The 19,584-nt window shown below is 30.8% G+C and overlaps 2 long non-coding RNA genes across 9 annotated transcripts in view; one reads left to right on the top strand and one right to left on the bottom strand.

Annotated features, from left to right (window-relative positions):
• Positions 1–824: 824 nt before the first annotated feature.
• Positions 825–19,584, top strand: part of LOC141454691 (uncharacterized) — a 55,503-nt gene continuing 36,743 nt past the window's right edge. For 3 of the 8 annotated variants that reach the window (XR_012458891.1, XR_012458893.1, XR_012458895.1), the window contains exons 1-8: positions 832–1,634; positions 6,674–6,806; positions 7,009–7,210; positions 7,387–7,871; positions 8,128–8,372; positions 8,804–8,984; positions 9,234–14,391; positions 16,618–16,801. This is a non-coding gene — a long non-coding RNA (uncharacterized lncRNA). Of the gene's footprint in view, positions 1,635–6,673; positions 6,807–7,008; positions 7,211–7,386; positions 7,872–8,127; positions 8,373–8,803; positions 8,985–9,233; positions 14,392–16,617; positions 16,802–19,584 lie in introns of all 8 variants that reach the window. The other 5 variants (XR_012458890.1, XR_012458894.1, XR_012458896.1 and 2 more) reach the window with 4 other exon arrangements.
• LOC141454690 (uncharacterized) lies at positions 3,263–5,787 on the bottom strand. The gene is made up of 5 exons (XR_012458888.1): positions 5,693–5,787; positions 4,848–4,899; positions 4,620–4,721; positions 4,146–4,206; positions 3,263–4,001 (listed from the first exon to the last, which is right to left on the bottom strand). It is a non-coding gene; the product is annotated as an uncharacterized lncRNA (long non-coding RNA).

Below are 19,584 nucleotides of genomic sequence, written 5' to 3' on the forward strand. Positions count from 1 at the left end.
TATAATATAATATAAATAATATTTATTATTTATAAATTATTTTTAGAAAAAACCACGACACACTGAGAGAAAATGCACTTTTTTCAGAGAGAGAGAGGGTCCTTCAAATTCCCAGTGAAAATCGATATCCAAAATTATTGCAATATGAAAAAAATATTGAGCTATATTTGCGAAATAAAAAAATTGGTGTAAACACTCCTTTAACTTTTTCATACTGTCTGTGTTCCTTGAATTTCGAACTTGGGCATTAAAACTTTAAAATATATTTATCATTATATAGATTCTGAAAGAAAGAAGACTCTACCACCAATCCTACATAAAAATGACGTGAAAAGAAATGCGCAAAAAATTATTCAACTATAAGTTTCCCTCATCTTCATCAGCCAATTGCCATACCAACTGCAGTAAAAATACGCTACCTTGGACTGAAGCCAGACAAAATGGTTGCCCTGGAGCCCCCCCCCCCATACAACTCTGAAAAAGCAAGAAACTAACCATCACCCTCAACCTGAATAACAAAAGTCTTATACCTACTTTTTCAACCCCGCCCTATTTTTGGTCAAACGGCATTGTAAGTATGGTGATCGACTAAATGATCCAATTCTCAAAGCATCAAGTATTAACAGTCAAAAAATACCATTTTAATATATCTAACCTCACATTAGAGAACCATTATGACCACAAAATCCCTTTCACTCAAAGATCAGGAGAAAACTCATTTTTTCAAAATTTCACTACTCTACAGCAGGTCATACTAAATCTTTTAAACCGAACACCTATCCCTTTCCGCCTTTACCAGGTAATGCTCCAAGGAGATTGAAGAGAAGATGACTTCGCGATCTACTCTAATCATGATAGCAGTAAAGTTAAATGTTCACCATAATTCTGACAAAGTGATATCATATATTAAACATACTTGCAACAATTGTTGCAGTTGTAAATTTCAATAAAAGATCTAAATGTATGTATGTAAATTATAACTTTAGAGTAGGAGGTATTTTCCAAAATTAAACGTAGAAAAGAGAAAAGGTTGAATTATACTGGAGACTATGTATTTTCTTAATTTTATTACAAAGTCTGTAGTTCCCTTATTTCTTATTACTAACAGAAAAGATGACACTAATTTGATGGTTTACTAGGAAGGACTTACGTCAAAAGATAGAGAAATAAACGTGTTTTTATCCAATAGTACGACTAAAACACTTTATGACTGGAGTGGGGATATTATTTTCGCAGTTATTTTTCTGATTTATTACGTAGCTGAGTGTTGTGAGGTACATGTTAAAAGTTTGTTGAAATGTCAAGTTTTTTAAGTTCTATGTTATTTTTTTAAAAATTATTCGCTTTGTATATTGTGATTATTATCATTATTAGTGGAATTCACTCTTTTTACTATCCAAAGCCTTCAGAGGCATTTTTTACTAGTGTGATACTGGTGAGGTTATGCAAATGTGTTCAGTGAATTAGTGATTTCAAATTGCGCTTTGTTTTTTAAAAATTTTGATACACGAATTGTTTAGTTTTATTCAAAATGAATGGATAATACAATTTATGGATTTGGCTGTGGAATCAACAAATTTAAAATTTATTCTAATTCAACAATTTGGAAATAGCCACAAAGGAAAATTATTCATGTAAGTTTAGTTTTTGTTTTTTATATTTTCTATATTGAATTTTCACTGGAAATATACTTTTAGGGTTTCCTGTGTCGAATAAGTTGATTTTTTTAAACAAATTTATAACTACAGAAACTCGAAACTGTTAATTACGGTGTCCGGTTACCTCACAATAGGACTTAGGTTTTTAGTGAAATCCCACAATTGGAAGTAAACTTACGGTAGATTTTTGTTTCTTGACTTCAATCTTCCCACTCATAAAATAAATGAACTATCACTTTTTCGTAAAAACAAGATGAGAGCTCTCGGAGATAAGGTGCATATTTATGGGTATATTACATGGTATTCAACTTGAAGTGGGTTTAATTCTAAGAGAAAGCCGTCCTGTAATTGTTCTTACTGCAATTATGATTAGTATTATCCTACATAAATTTAATTTAAAAATTGTTACAATTACGTATAAAAAAGTACACTTCATCTACAAATATAAATGGCTGCAGGTGTTATAGACATAATAATAAAATCCCTTAAATCAAAAGAGAAAGCAATTCAGATTCTGTAGTTTTCCAGTTTTCCTCAGCCATTCCATCAGCAGCTGCCTGTTCCTATTAATTTTTTGGAAAATAGGGGGCTTGTTTGGGGATTTTGATTTTAGGCCACCCTTTCAATTTCTATTTTGTTAAATCAATTTATTTCTATATTCATTAAATGTTGAAAAGAACAATATTAAAAAATAGAACAAGAAAATCATGTAATTGATCATTTATCTAGCAGAGTTAACGTTCTTAATCCTGTTTTTCTATATAATTTTCCTTATTATTTGAGAATAAAAATTCCTCACTGTACTATTCGATAATCCTTTTCTGTAGTATTCCATTTTCTTTTCATTCTTTTTTTTTGTACAGTTATTTTAATTTTTTTAATTTCTATTTGTGAATCCTGCTAGTGCTCTGTATTCCAGGTTGTTGTTTTTTTTACCATCTGAGTCTTGGTTGTTTTAATCAATTTTTTTAGGGTATGATTCATTCCCATAGATTGAATCAACTCAGACTTCGGAAGGGGGAAAAAATGAAAACTTAGAATATTGGGCACGAATGGGACGCGCACCGTATCATGTAGGGAATTAATACAGAATAGAAAACTCTATAGTACATTAAAAAGTGACAAAAAAAAAAGAATATTATACTAAAGGATTTTCAAGTAGAAGAGAAGATCCATCTTAAAAAATAAGGAAAGTTGTTTTAGAAAAATATGACTAAGAAATTACTTAGCTTGAAAAAAGGCAACAAATCTAAGCTATGTTGTTCCAGGTAGATCGAAATATTGCAAATTCAAGTATAATTAGATAATAAAAAAGACAAAAAAATAAATTTGTACTTATAATTTTTTTATATTCATTTAATAAAAAAAATTATCTGAAAAAAAAACATTATTAAAAATAAACTATAATTCCAGACTCTTATTTCCGATGGTTCCGGTCGCATCACTCACCCCCCTCCCCCAATGAAATAAATTTATTTGCTAACGACAGATCTTGACCATCTGGGCTACCTAAGTTCAGATTGCTCTGGATAAATCCGTACGTTATTCCAGAACAATCCTGTGTGAATGAAAGGCTATCATGGGGAAAAGTAGATGTTGGGAGGTCCAGGTAACCACAAAATGTATTTTAAAAAAAAGTAGCTACATAGTAATAAAAGAAATCTTGATGAGGATCAGCCAATAAAAAAAAGGATATTTCTTTTTATTACCAACGTTTCAACAACAAAGTGTTGTCCTGTCTTTGTGGCAAAAGTTATGGAAAACTTTCCACTTAAAATGAGATGGTAATATATTTTGGATTTTCCAATTTGGAAATGAAAATACATTACCAACTCTATTTTCGCTTAACTTCAAGGAAATTTGTTCTTGAAACAATAGAATTAAGGAATAAAAGAAAATTCTTTTTTTTACAGATCCTTGGCAAGGCAAATTTTGACTAATTGATATATATTTTATTATTTCTATTTTTTTTTCTTATTTCTTTATATATCCATTTTCAAAATTAATGATTGTTTTTTAGTTTACAAAATTGATCTTATTTTAGGCCATAACAGTTAGGAATTGAATTTAACAATCAATCCTAACATTATGTACAAACCTAAAATTTCAATTATTGCAATACTATCAGACAATCTAAGGGTCTAGAAAGAAAAACGTTTTAATTTTGAAAATTCTATATAAAAAAAATATTTTAAAAAAATAGAAAAAACATAAATTTATCAAATAGTTTTTTCCTCTTACTTTGATACATTTTTTTTTTGAGACCATTTTGTGGGATGAATCAGTATCATTGTCCATGTTGAATCAGTTAACCAAAGTGTTGCAATAGAAAAATTCTCCCATCTGAAATTAGAATTAAATATTAATAAAAAGTGCAAAATATATATAGGTAATAATTTATTTTTTTATTATGCAGAAATGTATCAAATATTGTAAAAAATAATTTTAAAAAAATACGTAAAAAGGGAAAAAACTTTTTTATCTTACCTTCGGTTATTCTTTTTAAAGAAAAACTTATTTTAGTTGTTTTCTGGAGCTCTTGTCTTTTCTGAAAAAATAAAAATAATTAGAAAACACATGAAATTATTAAAAAGATTGAGTACTTATACATTTTAGTTGGATTATTGTAGAATAGTGACAAAATAAAATTTAAAAAAATATATCACGGAAATTAACGTGGGGGACCTATTTTAGACTTAAGAATAAAAAATTAATAATTGTAGCAAATTATAGTAAAATATTAATAAAGAGGTGAATTACAAACATTTTAAATTTGAATTTTTAAGAATTAGTGAGACCAAATCGAAACTTAACAATTTTAAGATGGACAGACCTAAAATTTCAATTGTTGCAATACTATCAGACAATGTAAGGGTCTAAAAAATGACCACTTTAATTCTGAAAATTCTAAAAAATAAAAATAGAAAAAACTTAAATTTATCAGTTTTTTTTTTCACTTACTTTGATACTTTTTTTTTGCGGCTCTTTTGAGGCATGAATCAGGATCATATTCTCCATGTCGAATAAATTAATCAAATTGTTGCAATAGAAAATTGCTCCCATCTGAAATTAGAATTAAATATTAATAAAAGTGCATCAATTTATATATATAATTTATTAAACACTGCCAAAAAATTAAATTTTTAAAAAATACTTAAAAAGTGATTTTTTTTAAATGTTGGATCTTACCTTGGGCTTTTCTTAGGATTTTTTTTATATTTTTTTCCTGCTCCTATTTTTTCTGAAATAATTTTAGACATTTTATATTAATAAAAAGAATAAGTATTAATATTTTCCAGTTGGATTTTTAAAGAATTAGGGAGAGAAAGTAAAATTTAAAAAAATCTTTATATTACGGGAATTAGCGTGAGAGACCAATTTTAGATTTTTGAATAAAAAATTAATAATTTTAGTAAAATATTAATAAAAAGGTGAAGTAATAACACTTTTTATTTGGATTATTAAGAAAAAATAAGTTATTTAAAAAAAAATATTTTACGGAAAATTGCGTGATGGGTCCGATTTCCTTTTTGTAAAGAAAATTGAATAAATCCATTAAATTATAGCAAAAAATTTATAAAAGGATAAAGTATGAACATTTTTTAGTTGGATTATTAAAGAATTTACAAAGGAAAATGAGGAAAAAATTTAAAATTAAAATTCACGGATGATTGCGCAATAGGCCGATTTTCACTTTTTTAAATAAAAAAAGAAAATTATTAAAAAAATATTTTAAATAGTTAATATTGAATGGATTGAACATTTTTAGAAAGTTTTTGGGATTGGAAGTTGTGAAAACAAGCCTAAAAAGCAATTTTAAAAAAATGAAATTCAATTCCATTTGGCTGGCCATATTGGATTCTCTCTGTCAAATTGGAATTTTCTTTAAACACATTTTTCTAATATCAATCAATGGTAAAATGTGTAAAATTATATATCACTTTGAAGCTTATAACACAATAAACAAGTTTTAAGTAAAATTAGATGGGAATTGAGAATTTTTTCCTATTAATTAATTTAAAAAAACGACTTACAGCAGGGCTGATCTTCACAGGTCCAGAGCAGGCAGGAGAAGGGGGCTTTGCACTTGCTACGACAGCCTCTTAGCTTCAATTAAAAAAAAAATTGTTTTTAAACTAGAAATTTTATACTTCTATTGTAAAAAAATGAAAAAGAATTTCTGATATGGTCTTTTTTTAAATTTATGCATTAATAAACCCAATATTCAGGGATTATTTTTTTGTATTGTCACTTGAAGTTGAAGTTTTATGTGGATGAACATTATGTACATACGTGGACCAATCAGAATTGATCTTTTATTTAGGAAGTATTTAGCAAATAAAAGGAAGCTTTTAGATTTATTTTGTGACGTAATAGGTTTATAAAGGCTGTGTTCTTTTCTTAAGTACAAGTAAAGAGAAAAATAAATGGCTGCCTTATAACTTTACATTGAATTTTAAATTATAATTTAATTAATGTGTCTTTTCTAAAGATGAAAGAAATGATTATCTATTATTTAAATTGGATCTAATTTATTCATTTAAAAAGTAGAAAACTATTGATTGAACTAAATAGAACAAGGATTCTAATTATTATTTAATTATTTAAAAAAATGAAAATGAAATTGTTAAATTTAATTACGTAAGTAAATATTTTATTTCACCTTTTTTTATTTTTTTTTGAAAAAGAGAAAACCACAATTTATTCTTAATTTCTCATTTTATTTATTTTTAAATTTTACGAAATTATAGGGTTGGTGAGGGGAAGCTTGAATTTTAAAAAAAAAATCATTAAATGGAGGCTGAGCAAATTAAAATATTATTTATTTTATTTTATTTTGGAGATTTTTTTTAATTAATAAAAAGTGGGGATAGGAATTATTGGAAATTTGGTTCTAGTAGAGTGTAATTCCAGTGAAAACTCTTAAAATTTAAATTAACAGTAAAATGTAAATTGAATGAAAATTTGAAAATAATTAATTATTACTAGTTAAAAATTCAATTTTTTGTTTAAAGATAAAGGTTGTACGGAGATTTGCTGATTCACATTTCAAAGGAAAAACTGCTACATTTTCCATCACAGCTAATTGGTTTCTAATTACTATTTTATCTATTAAATTAATTTTTGGATTAATCTCATTAAGAAAAGGTATTCATTTTTGGATATAGTTTTAATAGTATCTATTCCTAAAATCGTCCAGAAATGCATGCCCTAATTTGTGAATGAATTTTTTAGTTTGTACACGTCAAGCACCTTGCATTTTGGTGCAGTATGTGTCATTTGATCTTAACAGCTACAAAAAACAAAAATATAAATAATAATAATAAAAATAAAGTAATTTAATTTCCAGCAGCTGACTTTTGGAGCACAGACTCAGCTCGGTAAGACCATAGCCTGGAATTTTTTGTTTCAAGCTGTGAAGAAGAATGATCCTGTGTAAAATTGATTCTGCATAGATTGAAGGTACCTCTACCTTGCAATTGGTTTATCTCTTGACCTGAATATGTCTTTTGGGGTACCCAAAAGAACCGGATATCTATAAACTAATTGAGGTAGTTTCCTTTTTAGCTCCTCAGATTCATTTTCATTTTTTAACAGAATGAGGAGTGAGAAATTTAATATTGTCTTGATTAAATTAATTTCTATTCATTATTACTAGTGAATTTCAATTCGAGCAATGGGAGCATTTTTGTTCCTATTAGCTCCTCAAATGCAATTCTGTTGCTAGCATTTGGCTTTTGGACCCTGCCTTGGATACAGTATCTTGGAATGGTGAGATCTAATTGTCGAGACTAACCCTGTGGACCAGTAAACTGTGTGTGATAGGGGTATTTTGGAACTAGCTCAACCCACCCCTGGAAATTGACCCTGTGGAGAATACTGCAGGACTTCAGGACAGTGGAGTTCTTTTTACAAGTCTGATCCGTGAACTACAGAGAAAGTTTCTTGTTAGTCAACGGAAGGAAGCTTGATTGATTTAAAAAAAAAAAATTAAAATTGTTACCGTCTATTTAAATAAAATTTTATTTGAAATTGTTGATGAATCTTGATTAAAGCAGGAATTCTGTTACCAGAAATTTGCATTTGGGCTAATATTACAGCTCGGGATTGGTTTGCCAGTCCTGAAGAAGATTGGCCTTTTGGGTTTTGCTACTGAACAGTAGTAACTATTAGGATTCAGGTTAATCCACGGATTCTTCCACAGCTTTGGCAGTGAGAAAAACAAAAATATCTCATTAATTGTTTATGAATGAATTTTAAATTAGATTTATGGTTGCATTTCTATTGCAGTCAATAATTTTTTTTGTTCTTACCTAGATGAAAAATAATTATTTCACATGCTACCTAAAGAATAATTTTCCCATTCTTGTAGTTCAAAATAAGTTAAGGAAGCTGTACGTATTTAGTGCAGAAAACCAAACATCGTTCTTGTATTGCCCAGAAAAATAATACTTACACTTTTCTGTAGGATTGGAAACAATTATTTGGCGAAGCAGATATAGCTGTCCAGATGTTTGGATTTGGAAGTGTAGAGTACGCCGTTGGATAGGATCACTAAAAAGATGTGCTAGCTGAATAACCCGGAAGCGATGAATCAGCAAGGTGACCACAAGGAAGATCTTGCGGCGTAGGTGTAAGGATGTAAAACTGAAGAAGGAGACGAATTTAGGAAAACCTAGGAGTTCTGCAATTAACGACTATTGTCTTAGTTCAGTTAAGTAAAAAGAAATAAAAGTTCTTAAAACTAGGATATGATCAGAATATTTTCTAACACTTATTAGAATAATTCAGCAATTACAATCAATAATGGGCATAAAGATTATGATGTTTATCTGTAAATATTAAAATTATCGTCTAATTTATAGCAAAACCATCTCGACTGAAAGAACTTTATCAAAAACGGAAACTAACAATAAGTCAGCAGAAATGTTACAGAACTTTTGCTTTTTAAATTGCGTTAATTTATTACCCATTAATTCTAAAAATATGTTGACATTTTAATTTTATTAGAACTAAAATGAATCATAAAAAATATATAATTAGAAATATGTAATATTTTTTATACTATTTATTATTTTATTCTGGAGAATGATGCAATTTCTCAAGTCTTTTTGCACAATTTTCATACAAATTCATTAAAATAGGAATTTGATGAGCTGAAATGAGGGGAGATGACGTGCAGTATGGATGCTGGAGAGGTTTTTGTATCGTGTCTCCACATTTTGGTGCGTGGATGATCTCAAATCAGACTGCTTTTTGATATATGCTGAAATCTCGGGGTTATTTTTGGTCATAGCTGGAGATTATTTCAGTTTAAATTTCCATGTAAGTAAGTAACATATATTTTTTCTAATGATGATACAATTGTTCTTAAGTTCAAAAAAAATTGGTCTTTCTATTGTCTAAAAGTCTAAATGAAAGAACCTAGGCTTAGATTATGAGAGTGGTGGTGGTCAAGGAAACCTATGCCACCGTAAAACTCTAGATTCTGTAATAGTAGATTTGTGTAATCCAATCTTGGCAGATTTGGAATCTGAAAAAGAAATATCTTGATAATTTAGGTACTTATTTCAGAGATTGAAAACAAATCGTGTGTGTGTACCTCAATAATGTGCATAAACATATAACACGGTGAGTTCATGGATTCAAATTTAATTTCACCTTGGCTTCAAAAAGGCCCTAACAGTTTCACATATCATACACTGTGGATATAGTGTAAGATTCAGGCGTTTTGGTGTGGTATGTTGCTTGTATAATTAAGCTGGTATATCCGGAGGTTACAATTTTATGGTTATTTTTTATTGAATTTAAAAAATATTCTAACACAAAAAGGTATACAATGATTAAGTACTTAAATGCTGTTTAAAATTAGTCTTACGTAGCCCTAATCTGCTTAAAATAATCCCTAAAGGTAAATCGTCACAGGTATGCGCACCTTTTTATGTTTTGTTAGACCTGTAAGTAAACTACTAATTAAAACAAATTCTCCCTAAATTTATGTTATTTTAGTATACTTAAGATAGAACTGATTGAATTCTTTGAAAATATACCGATTAGTGATGAAATCGATTCTGGCTAGGTTTAATATCCACTACCAGCTTTTTGACTTATTTATGTTTTGTGAAAATGGGATTAGTGGCTTAGCTGTTTAACAAAATATTTCCTTTTTTAATATAATATATATTATTATAATTTATTATATTATTATACAGTGGGTCAAAAAAGTATTCATACACTAAGTTTTTTTACTTTATCTACTGAACTTTTGTTTCTAAGATGACTACTTGTTCAGCACTGAAATCGAAGATAGTAACATTTAATTTAATACTCTCAAATTCTTATATAAAGAATTGATTAAAAAGCCGAAAAATAATTTATTGTAAGCAAAATAAGTATTCATTCATCAGTCTGAATGTTATAATTAACGCAAAACTAAAGACCTAATATTTATTATGCAATCCCTTTGCATTTATTATTGCTTGAAGCCTACTTGGCATAGATTCCACCAGGTTTAGTGTCTCTTGAGACGTGATTTCTTCCCATGATTTGTTTAAATTGGTTATGAGCTCTTCTCTGGAAAAACATTTCAATTTTCGAATTTTCCGTCCCAAATAAAGCCATAAATTTTCAATAGGGTTTATATACGGACACTGTGGAGGGGTGACAAGTTGTTTCAGGGCATTATAAAGCAGCCATTCCTTCATTTTTTGGGCTGTATGTATGGGATCGTTATCCTGTTGAAAGAAGTATGCGCTTTCGATCCCCAATTTACCAGCACTTTTGCTTAAATTATGTCGGAATATGTTCACGTACCTTTCAGCGTTAAGAATTCCATCGATGACGACAAGTTCTCCCTCTCCCACAGCACTCGTGCAGCCCCATACCATCACACAGCCTCCTCCGTGCTGTACAGTTTTTATAATGTTTTTAGCTTCAAGTCCCACTTACGCCTTCTCCAAACAAACTTTCGTCTATCGGATCCAAAAATATTGAATTAGCTCTCATCAGAGTAGATTATATTTTTCCAAAATTCCAGCAGCTTATTGGCAAACTTCCGAGCGAAATCCCGTCTCTTCATCCTATTGAGTTCACTAATGAATGGTTTCTTCCTTGCAGTTATACCTTTGTAGCCCGCTGCTTGTAGGCGATTTCGGATGTATGTGACATAACAAGGATCTCTGAAGTTGACGCGAGGCTTTCCAAGAGTAGGCGTGCACTTATCATCGGAAAAGGAAACTTAAGCTGACAACTTCATCCACTTTGGACTCTTTTTTTTGTCCCTCTTCCTCACAAGACAAATGAACTATAGCTTCAAAGGCACTGCGTCCCGACACACAATTATCAAACAAAACAATTAGATAGTTCCTTAGTTTGTGTAAGTCCAAGTTTTAATATTATTTTTCAAAACATAAGTGGCTTAAATTCACTGAATAATCTAGATACCACTTCCCAACATTCATTATCTAAATATGGGGTCATATGCCTCTCAGAGACCTGGGCAATTTTAGATAAACCTTTTAAACAATTTTGATTTATTTGCATCTAATGCTGTTAAAGAAAAATCTTTGGGTCTCTATCAACATCATATTGGGCCTAATTTATTGGAGACCCGGCACAATTTATGATTCTTAGGCTGGAAACATAGTGGAGCGGCGATGATAGCGAAGAGCGAAGCGGCAAAAACAAAAACTAGAAATAGATAGAGTTGCTCTATCTTCGCTTTGCTCGCCACTATGCGCGGTCCCATATGTTTACTTGTATTTGATTTCGCTCTTCGCTATCAGCGCCGCTTTGCTCGCCGCTCCACTATGTTTCCAGCCTTATGCGGACAACCTAGCGGATGTAATAGAGACTATAATAAACGAACACGGAGATCTACCAGTTTTTATAGGAGGTGACTTTAATTCGCGCATTTCTGATTCAAATCAAATGCCTGCAGAGCTTTCCCAGGGCTTCCCGTTTTACTCTTGCCGAGACTCGTTGGACTTAAAATTGAATCATAGGGGAGGAAATTTGGTGAATCTTATAGAAGATAATGGTATGACTGTTTTTAATGGACGCTTTCCCAGTGATTTTCCGACCCAATTTACATTTATATCTCAACAAGGTTCCAGTGTTATTGATTTTGTTTGGGGTAATTTCATTAGTTTAAAACTTTGTGAAGATTTTATAGATGATAATAGTCTTTTCCCATTCCTTTTTCATCTTTCTTGCACGTTAAAATTAAATTTACCCGGAATTACGCCCTCATAGATAGCATTAATCGGAGTAAAGTTAGTTCTGAGACTGTGCTCACTAAATACAGGTGGAATAGCCTTTTAAAAAATGAATATGAACTTTGTATGTCGCAGTCCACACTTCTGTATTTTTGTGGAACAGCTCTATACAAATATTATCAATGCAATAATTATTTGTGCTAATTTTTTTTAAAAATGGTGGAATCTCGTCGTCTAAAAGAAATAAAGAACGTTTACAGAAAAAATGACTGGTTCGATACGGAATTTTTGACTGCTAAGCGTAATCTAAATAGAATTTTTCGTTATTATAAAAAAGATAAAAATATTAACATCCTTGAAGAGTATTTAAAATTACGTAAAAATTATAATTATTTAATAAAAAGTAAGAAAAAAGAGAAAACGCTAAGTAAAAAAAAAAAAAAAAAAACTAAAGATGTGTGGGCATAATATTATAATAATTTTTACCTATCTAATTATAATAGTGAAATAATTTACCCCCTCTTCTTTGAAACTGTTAATCATGAATTGGAAAGAAATATAGAATTACGGGAACTGCAGTTAATTTTGTCCAAGTGTAAATCTAATAAAACTCCTGGAAGGGACTTAATTCCGTATGAGTTTTTCTCTAATTTGTCTCCTTCGTGGGATCATTACATACTAAACCTGTTTAATAATATTTTGGCAAAGGAAGAAGTTCCTCGCTCATGGTCTTACATGGATAGGAAAATGATTCTCAAAAAAGGCGACCCAACTAATCCCTGTAACTACCGTGGAATAGCTTTGTTGAACAGCCTTCCTAAAATTTTCACCTCCATTTTAAAACTGTCCGGTAGGACAGTTGTATAAGGGTTGACCATCAAAAACTGCACGAAAAAGCGTAACGTTGAAAAACACCCAACTTTGACAATTTTTTTCTCTTTTTCTACAAAAGATAAAATTCCCAAATTTTCTTTAAAATATGGGGCAAACCCTCCTTTATAGCTGTTTAGCTTACAGAATCTAATAAGAATACTTGGTCAGAAAACATGTGCCTTTTGCCGGATGTCCAATGTGGATTTCGGCCTGGAAGAGGGTGTCAAGATAATAAATTCATTCTCTCTTCAATAATTGGTATTAAATTGAGCAGCAACACTCCTCTTTTTGCAATATTTATAGATTTTTCTAAGGCTTTCGACGCTATCTCACATAGGATGCTTTGGGAAAAATTACTAAAGCTGGGTGTTGGACTAAAAATTACCCGCATACTGAAATCCTTATACGACAAAGCATATATGCGTGCCTTAACCCCTACAAGCTCCACTGAGGACATTCGAATAACATCAGGTGTGTTACAAGGGGAACCTCTATCTCCTCTTCTCTTTAACCTATTTACTTCCGATATGTTAGAATTTTTCAAGTCTAAATTAAGATAATCTTAATAGCTTACGCAGATGACATAGTTCTTTTTGCAAATTCTGTTACTGACTTGAACGGAAAATTACTCATACTCGAACAGTACTGTTGCTTAAACGACCTCAGTGTTAATGCAAGTAAAACTAAAATCATACATTTTTCAAGCAGTACTCTTAAAAAGAAATTCCGTAATATTACCTATTCAGGAAAGCTTATTGAAATAGTTCATCTCTTTCATTACCTAGGTGTGTCTATTACTTCTAATGGTAAATACTTCCAGGCCTCAAAGTACTTCGCCAACGCAGGGAAACTGGCATTCAATAAAGTAAAATCCAGTTTGTTAAATTCTGCGGCAACACTTCACGAAACTAGAAAGAAACTACTGAATTCTATCCTCAAACCAACAATGCTCTATTGCTCAGAAATCTGGGCTTACAATTATCTGGACTTGCTTGAAACTGTACAATTGCAATCTCTAAAGAGACTACTACCTTCCAAAAAGTACACCTAATTCGTTTGTTCGATTAGAATTTGGATTTTCGCCGATTATAATTTCCGTTTTTAAGCCAATTTATAACTTATTAATTAAAATACTCAGAATGAATAGTACACGCCTGCCTTATGTTTGTTAAAATACTTTATATAAAATAAAACTTGTTTTTTTTTTTCGTTTTGATAACTTATTAGCTGCATACAGTTCTATTTGTTTTCTTTCATTTTGCAAGTTTAGCCGCCATCTGTAACAGGTACACTTTTCTTTTCATTGCATGCCGCCTAAAATTGACAAGTTTTCTTCTCCTCTTGAAGATATTCCTAAACGTATCAAGAGAATTAGGAGTTCACCAGAGTTGAATAAGTCAGGTATCAAGAAACATTCTTTTGTTTTGAGTGAGGTGGCTACTAGCAGTACCATACAATTAGGAGAGGTAGGCCTAATGTCAAAGAATGGCCTTATACAATGCATGGAAATTCTTATCAGTAAATTCATGGATGCCATGGACTAACCTTGCTACAAAGGATGATATAGATGAACTTCGAGTTGACAATAAATAAAAAAACTCGTTTGTTTTTTGCATCGTTACTGCGTTAAGGACTTCTTACAAGTAAGCAACATTTTTTGTGTATACTTTTATTTTTAATTACGAGTTGATTTGATTAGAGGTGTTTATGAAATTGACATGTTTCCAAGACAGTTGATACTAGATGCATTTTAAGTGTACGCATGTAAGTTTAAAAACTTATTAAACATACGTCTGAAATGTATAAGTAACGTCAATTACGTCTAAAAATGGAGGGACAAATAAGAAATTCTTTTGTAGTTCTTTTAACAATTGAATGAGAAAGGTAGCAATAATGAAGAAAAACATTTTTCCATAATTTCTGCAATCGTAACTTCCTTGGTTATCAATAGTATAAACCAGAAATCTCAATCGTACGAGTCAAACAAGATGAATACTCCTTATTTTGCCATTAATTTTGCAGTCGTAACTTCAAATTCTGGTAAATACTCTGTATTTACATTCCATCTCTGTCGTAGTAATTAATACACTAAAGCAGAAATTTTATTCTTTTGCACAAATCTAGAGGAGATATCCTCAATTTTCTATTAATTTCGCAATGGTAATTTGGAATGTAGGCTACTCGGTGTGAATGAACAATACTCCTCTATCTTAGTCATTAAAAGTATGAAGGAGAACATCGCAGACCTATTGCAGATTACTTATCAAAACAATTTCTACATCAACCGAATAAATAAAATGTAGTATAAGACCAAGAAAGCCCCTTTCAACCGACCACCAACCATCCAACCTGAGCAACTTGTAAGTCCTATAATGCATTGATTATATTAACGTACAAACCGCTGATTCTCAATTAATTCAATTATATACTTTATGAACCAATTCCATAAAGTTTCTGTCTTATAAAAACTGAAGTGTTTCTGCTACGAATAGAAATGTGCTAACAGAAAGCCATTCACAATGCTTGAATATACCAGCATATTACATGTTCTATGCTGATTAAAAGTTTTCCTTTAAAGATTTTACTAACTTACGCATTTTTTAAATGATTAGAATCGCATATTCATTCGTATTTTACTTAACAATAATTATTTGCAGTGAAAATGCAACAATGTCTGAGTTTTAAACTTAAATTCTCGCGCCTTCGTCCTATAAAATACATTTCGTACTTCTCAGTTCTAAAATATTACTAGCACGGAATTTTTTTAAAAAAAGAAATCCTTTTAACATGTACTAAATTTCAATTATTTTAATTCATAATTTTTACAAATGTTTGATAATTCGTTAATATTTTGGATAACACCACACGTAACCTCCCTTATACAGTCTGCTCAGTAAGGCTGGAAACATAGTGGAGCGGCGATGATAGCGAAGAGCAAAGCGGCAAAAACAAAAACTAGAAATAGATTGAGTTGCTCTATCTTCGCTTTGCTCGCCACTATGCGCGGTCCCATATGTTAACTTGTGTTTGATTTCGCCGCTTCGCTCTTCGCTATCATCGCCGCTTTGCTCGCCGCTCCACTATGTTTCCAGCCTAAGTAGTGCGGTCCTGGGAAAGCGGTGAAGTCGAAGTCATTTCTGTAAACTGGTAATACTACCTCAGAGATTGTTGAAAGACCGAAACCGATAAGGGCATATTAAAAATACCTCCAACTACGGACAAAATTACAAATATTACGCACTGCGGATGTAACCTCATTTTCATAAGAGTAATAAATTCTTAAACCTCTACTAAGACCTATAAAAAGTAAGTTTCGAGAAGTGTTAGTTCTATATCGAAGTGAAGTAAGGAAAACCACAAGTCAAGATTCTAAGACGAGGAAGATGAGAACGACAAGCTTAATTCGCTTGTAGAACGATTAGACCTGTACATGAAATTGACTACTTATATTACATTAACAGTATAACTGAGGAGTCATTAAATCAACAGATATAGATTTAATAAAAAAAAAAAAAAAAGGAACAAGGGAAGGGATTAGCTATGAGGTTAGCATACTGGACTCCCACGCGGAGGTCCCGGGTTCGAATCCAGCAGCTGACCCTTAGATTTTCTCTTCCTAGGAGCTTCTTACAGCTCACTGTCCGGTGATGGACAGTGTTGTCTGTAACGAGAGAACACTGTCCGGAGGCCGGCAGTGCACTGGAAAAAGCTCCGGGCGCTAATGACCTCAGCTGTTGATGCGCCAAAAAATAAAAAAATAAAAAAAGGAACCTTATTTAATGATATGATATGGAACCTATGTACGTATTACGTACAATTGTTTATGTTATTTGGGAGAATCATTTCATGTTTTTGTTATTGTACTTCAGATGAAATATTAAATGGCTTCGTAGATAGGACTGATAAAAAGTTGCAAGCTCTGTATTTCTCTGGTAATGGTTTTTGACTACTTCGTAACAAGAATGAAGAGGGCAGTAGTGCCTACAAGCAGGAGTAGAATGAGAAGTACTTGCTGGAGCAAGTGGTGTGAACAAGACCTTTCGTTTTCATAAGGTACTTTGCTTATCTTTGTCACTTGGAACTTTAATTTTTCACTTTTACTTTAATAACCACCAAGAAATCGTTACGATTCAATTACTTTTTCTTACCCATAATAATTACAAGGTGTTACGATCAAGTGGAATGTTATTCAGTTTTAAACGGAAGTATTTGTTTACGATAAATGTTTTTACGAATCGTCAAGTTTCGTGTGTGATGAAAATCAATAATGGAAAATTCAAATTTTGATATTTAGTTTAATGGCTCTTTTTGGCGAATATCTGCCAATCTAACTGCAAATTAAGTGAATCTGATTTTTCGTATTTTCTCTTGAACAGCATTTACGATATTCTGTAAACAATATACTTTCATTATATTGTTGTGGTCTAAGCGTGTATTGAAACATTTCTCTTGAAAAATTGATAAAAACTAAAAACTCGGTAATAAATCAAAGACTGCTATAGCAGCTGGTATGGAGCAATCTGTACTTCGACAGAAATCGTGGGGTACTACCTTTCCAATTGTCAACGAATTCAGTCTCCCTAATCAAAAATCTTAAGGAATATAGAGTATGCTCTTCGGTTCACATTGATCTCACTATTCCTTTTTGACCTCAAAATCTTTTGTCCTCCATCTAGCGAAATCCTTTTTTCCCTTATTGTTTCGAGGAAGCTTTTACAGTTGTCTTACATTCTATAATACTTAGCACGTATAATATTGAAGAATTACTTTATTATTATGTTTAAGGGAGAGTTTTAGAATTAACAAAATTTCAATAGGTAAGTTGTGGCGAGAGAAATTCGCGAATGCTCAACAGAAATCGTTATAGTTCAACTTATTCGTTGTAGCGTACCCTCAGTGCCAAATTTCTACCTATTTTTTACCACTTCATTTCTATACTCATTGAACGAATATATTTTCGGACAACAATGTTTTTTAATATTTTTAGCTGGTATATTCAAGTTTGATTTCTATTATAACTTTTTGTCGGTAATGTAAAGTTCAGTATTTGGTAAAACGTAATCGCGATTCACGACTAAATTAGTCACAAGTAGATAAACGTCTAATAAAAAGATTTAGGTTTTTAAAAAAAGATCAATTCTTTAGTTTAATCATAGTCTTCTATTTAATTTTTATTATATACATAAATAGTTATATAAGTACATGTTTTTCTCGGGCTTCTTACAATGCTAGGTGAAACTCCTTAAAACATTTTAATTATTTGAATTACAATAAATAATGCTGATTTTCAGAATTAATAATGATGATACCCAGAGTACTGCCTGGAAAACTACCCATCAATGGAAAGATTTATGTATTGTTAGTAGCATCTTCTGATAATAGGTAAACATTTTGAATGTTATTAAATTTTATTTTAAGAAGATAAAGAGGAGAATTTCAAATTTTTTTTAAAAAAAGGTTTAGTTTAACTGATAAATTCTGCGTTTTGAATGAAGTATTAATGTAGTGTGTATCTAATTCGTATTACTCCTACCTACGTTTAATGAATATGTTTTTTAGTTCATGCAGTGCTGACATCAATGGGCTTTTTGTCAACTTGCCGCCCCGTTAAGCTCAGCTTTTATCTTCAATGAATTTTTACGGGTCTTTCTATCCTACAGCAGCACCACCATAAATATGAAGTGATTCGCATCTAGGTAAGTCTTATATTATTATTTATTATGTTCCGAGTGATACAACAAGAACTAAAACTTTTTCCATATAAATTATTTTTTTTTTATAAATGAAAAAAAGTTGTAATTTTTGTTGATTGTGGGTAAAGTTTTAATTGAAAACTTGAACATCAAACGTGCATGTGAATTCTCCATTATTATCCAATCACATAGAACTATTTTTAGTCGAGCTTATAATTTTTTTATTCATTTTCTTAAAAATAATTCAGTAATAATAATGCTAGTAGATAATGTGTGTTATATTGTTGCATTAAAATGAATTTTATTCCTCAGGAATAAGTGTGTTATTTTAGAAATATATTTCATTATCATTGAATGAAAAGCAGATTTAGTTGTCCAGATGTTTGGATTTGGAAGTGTAGGGAACGCCGTTAGATAGGATCACAAAAAAAATGTGCTTGCTGAATAACCCGGAAGGGATGGATCAGCAAGGAAGATCTTGCAGCGTAGGTGTAAGGATGTAAAGCTAAAGAAGGAGAACGAATTTAGGAAAGACTAGGAGTTCTGCAATTAACGACTATTGTCTTAGTTCAGGTAAGTAGAAAGAAACATAAGTTCCAAAAACTATTGTAGGATATGATCAGAATCTTGTCTAACACTTATTAGAATAATTCAGCAATTACAATCAATAATGGGCATAAAGATTATGATGTTTATCTGTAAATATTAAAATTATCGTCTAATTTACAGCAAAACCATCTCGACTGAAAGAACTTTATCAAAAACGGAAACTAACAAAGAAGAAGTCAGCAGAAATGTTACAGAACTTTGGCTTTTTAAATTGCATCAATTTATTACCTACCTATTAATTCTAAAAATATGTAGACATTTTAATTTAATTAGATCTAAAATAAATCATAAAAAATATATAATTAGAAATATGTAATATTTTTTATACTATTTATTATTTTATTCTGGAGAATGATGCAATTTCTCAAGTCTTATTGCACAATTTTCATACAAATTTATTAAAATAGGAATTTGATGAGCTGAAATGAGGGGAGATGACGTGCAGTATGGATGCTGGAGAGGTTTTTTTTCGTGTCTCCACATCTTGGTGCGTGGATGATGTTAAATCAGACTGCTTGTTGATATATGCTGAAA

Source organism: Rhodnius prolixus, unplaced genomic scaffold, assembly GCF_049639745.1.
Source record: "Rhodnius prolixus isolate KJV_2025 unplaced genomic scaffold, Rpr scaffold_9, whole genome shotgun sequence".
Lineage (NCBI taxonomy): Eukaryota > Metazoa > Arthropoda > Insecta > Hemiptera > Reduviidae > Rhodnius > Rhodnius prolixus.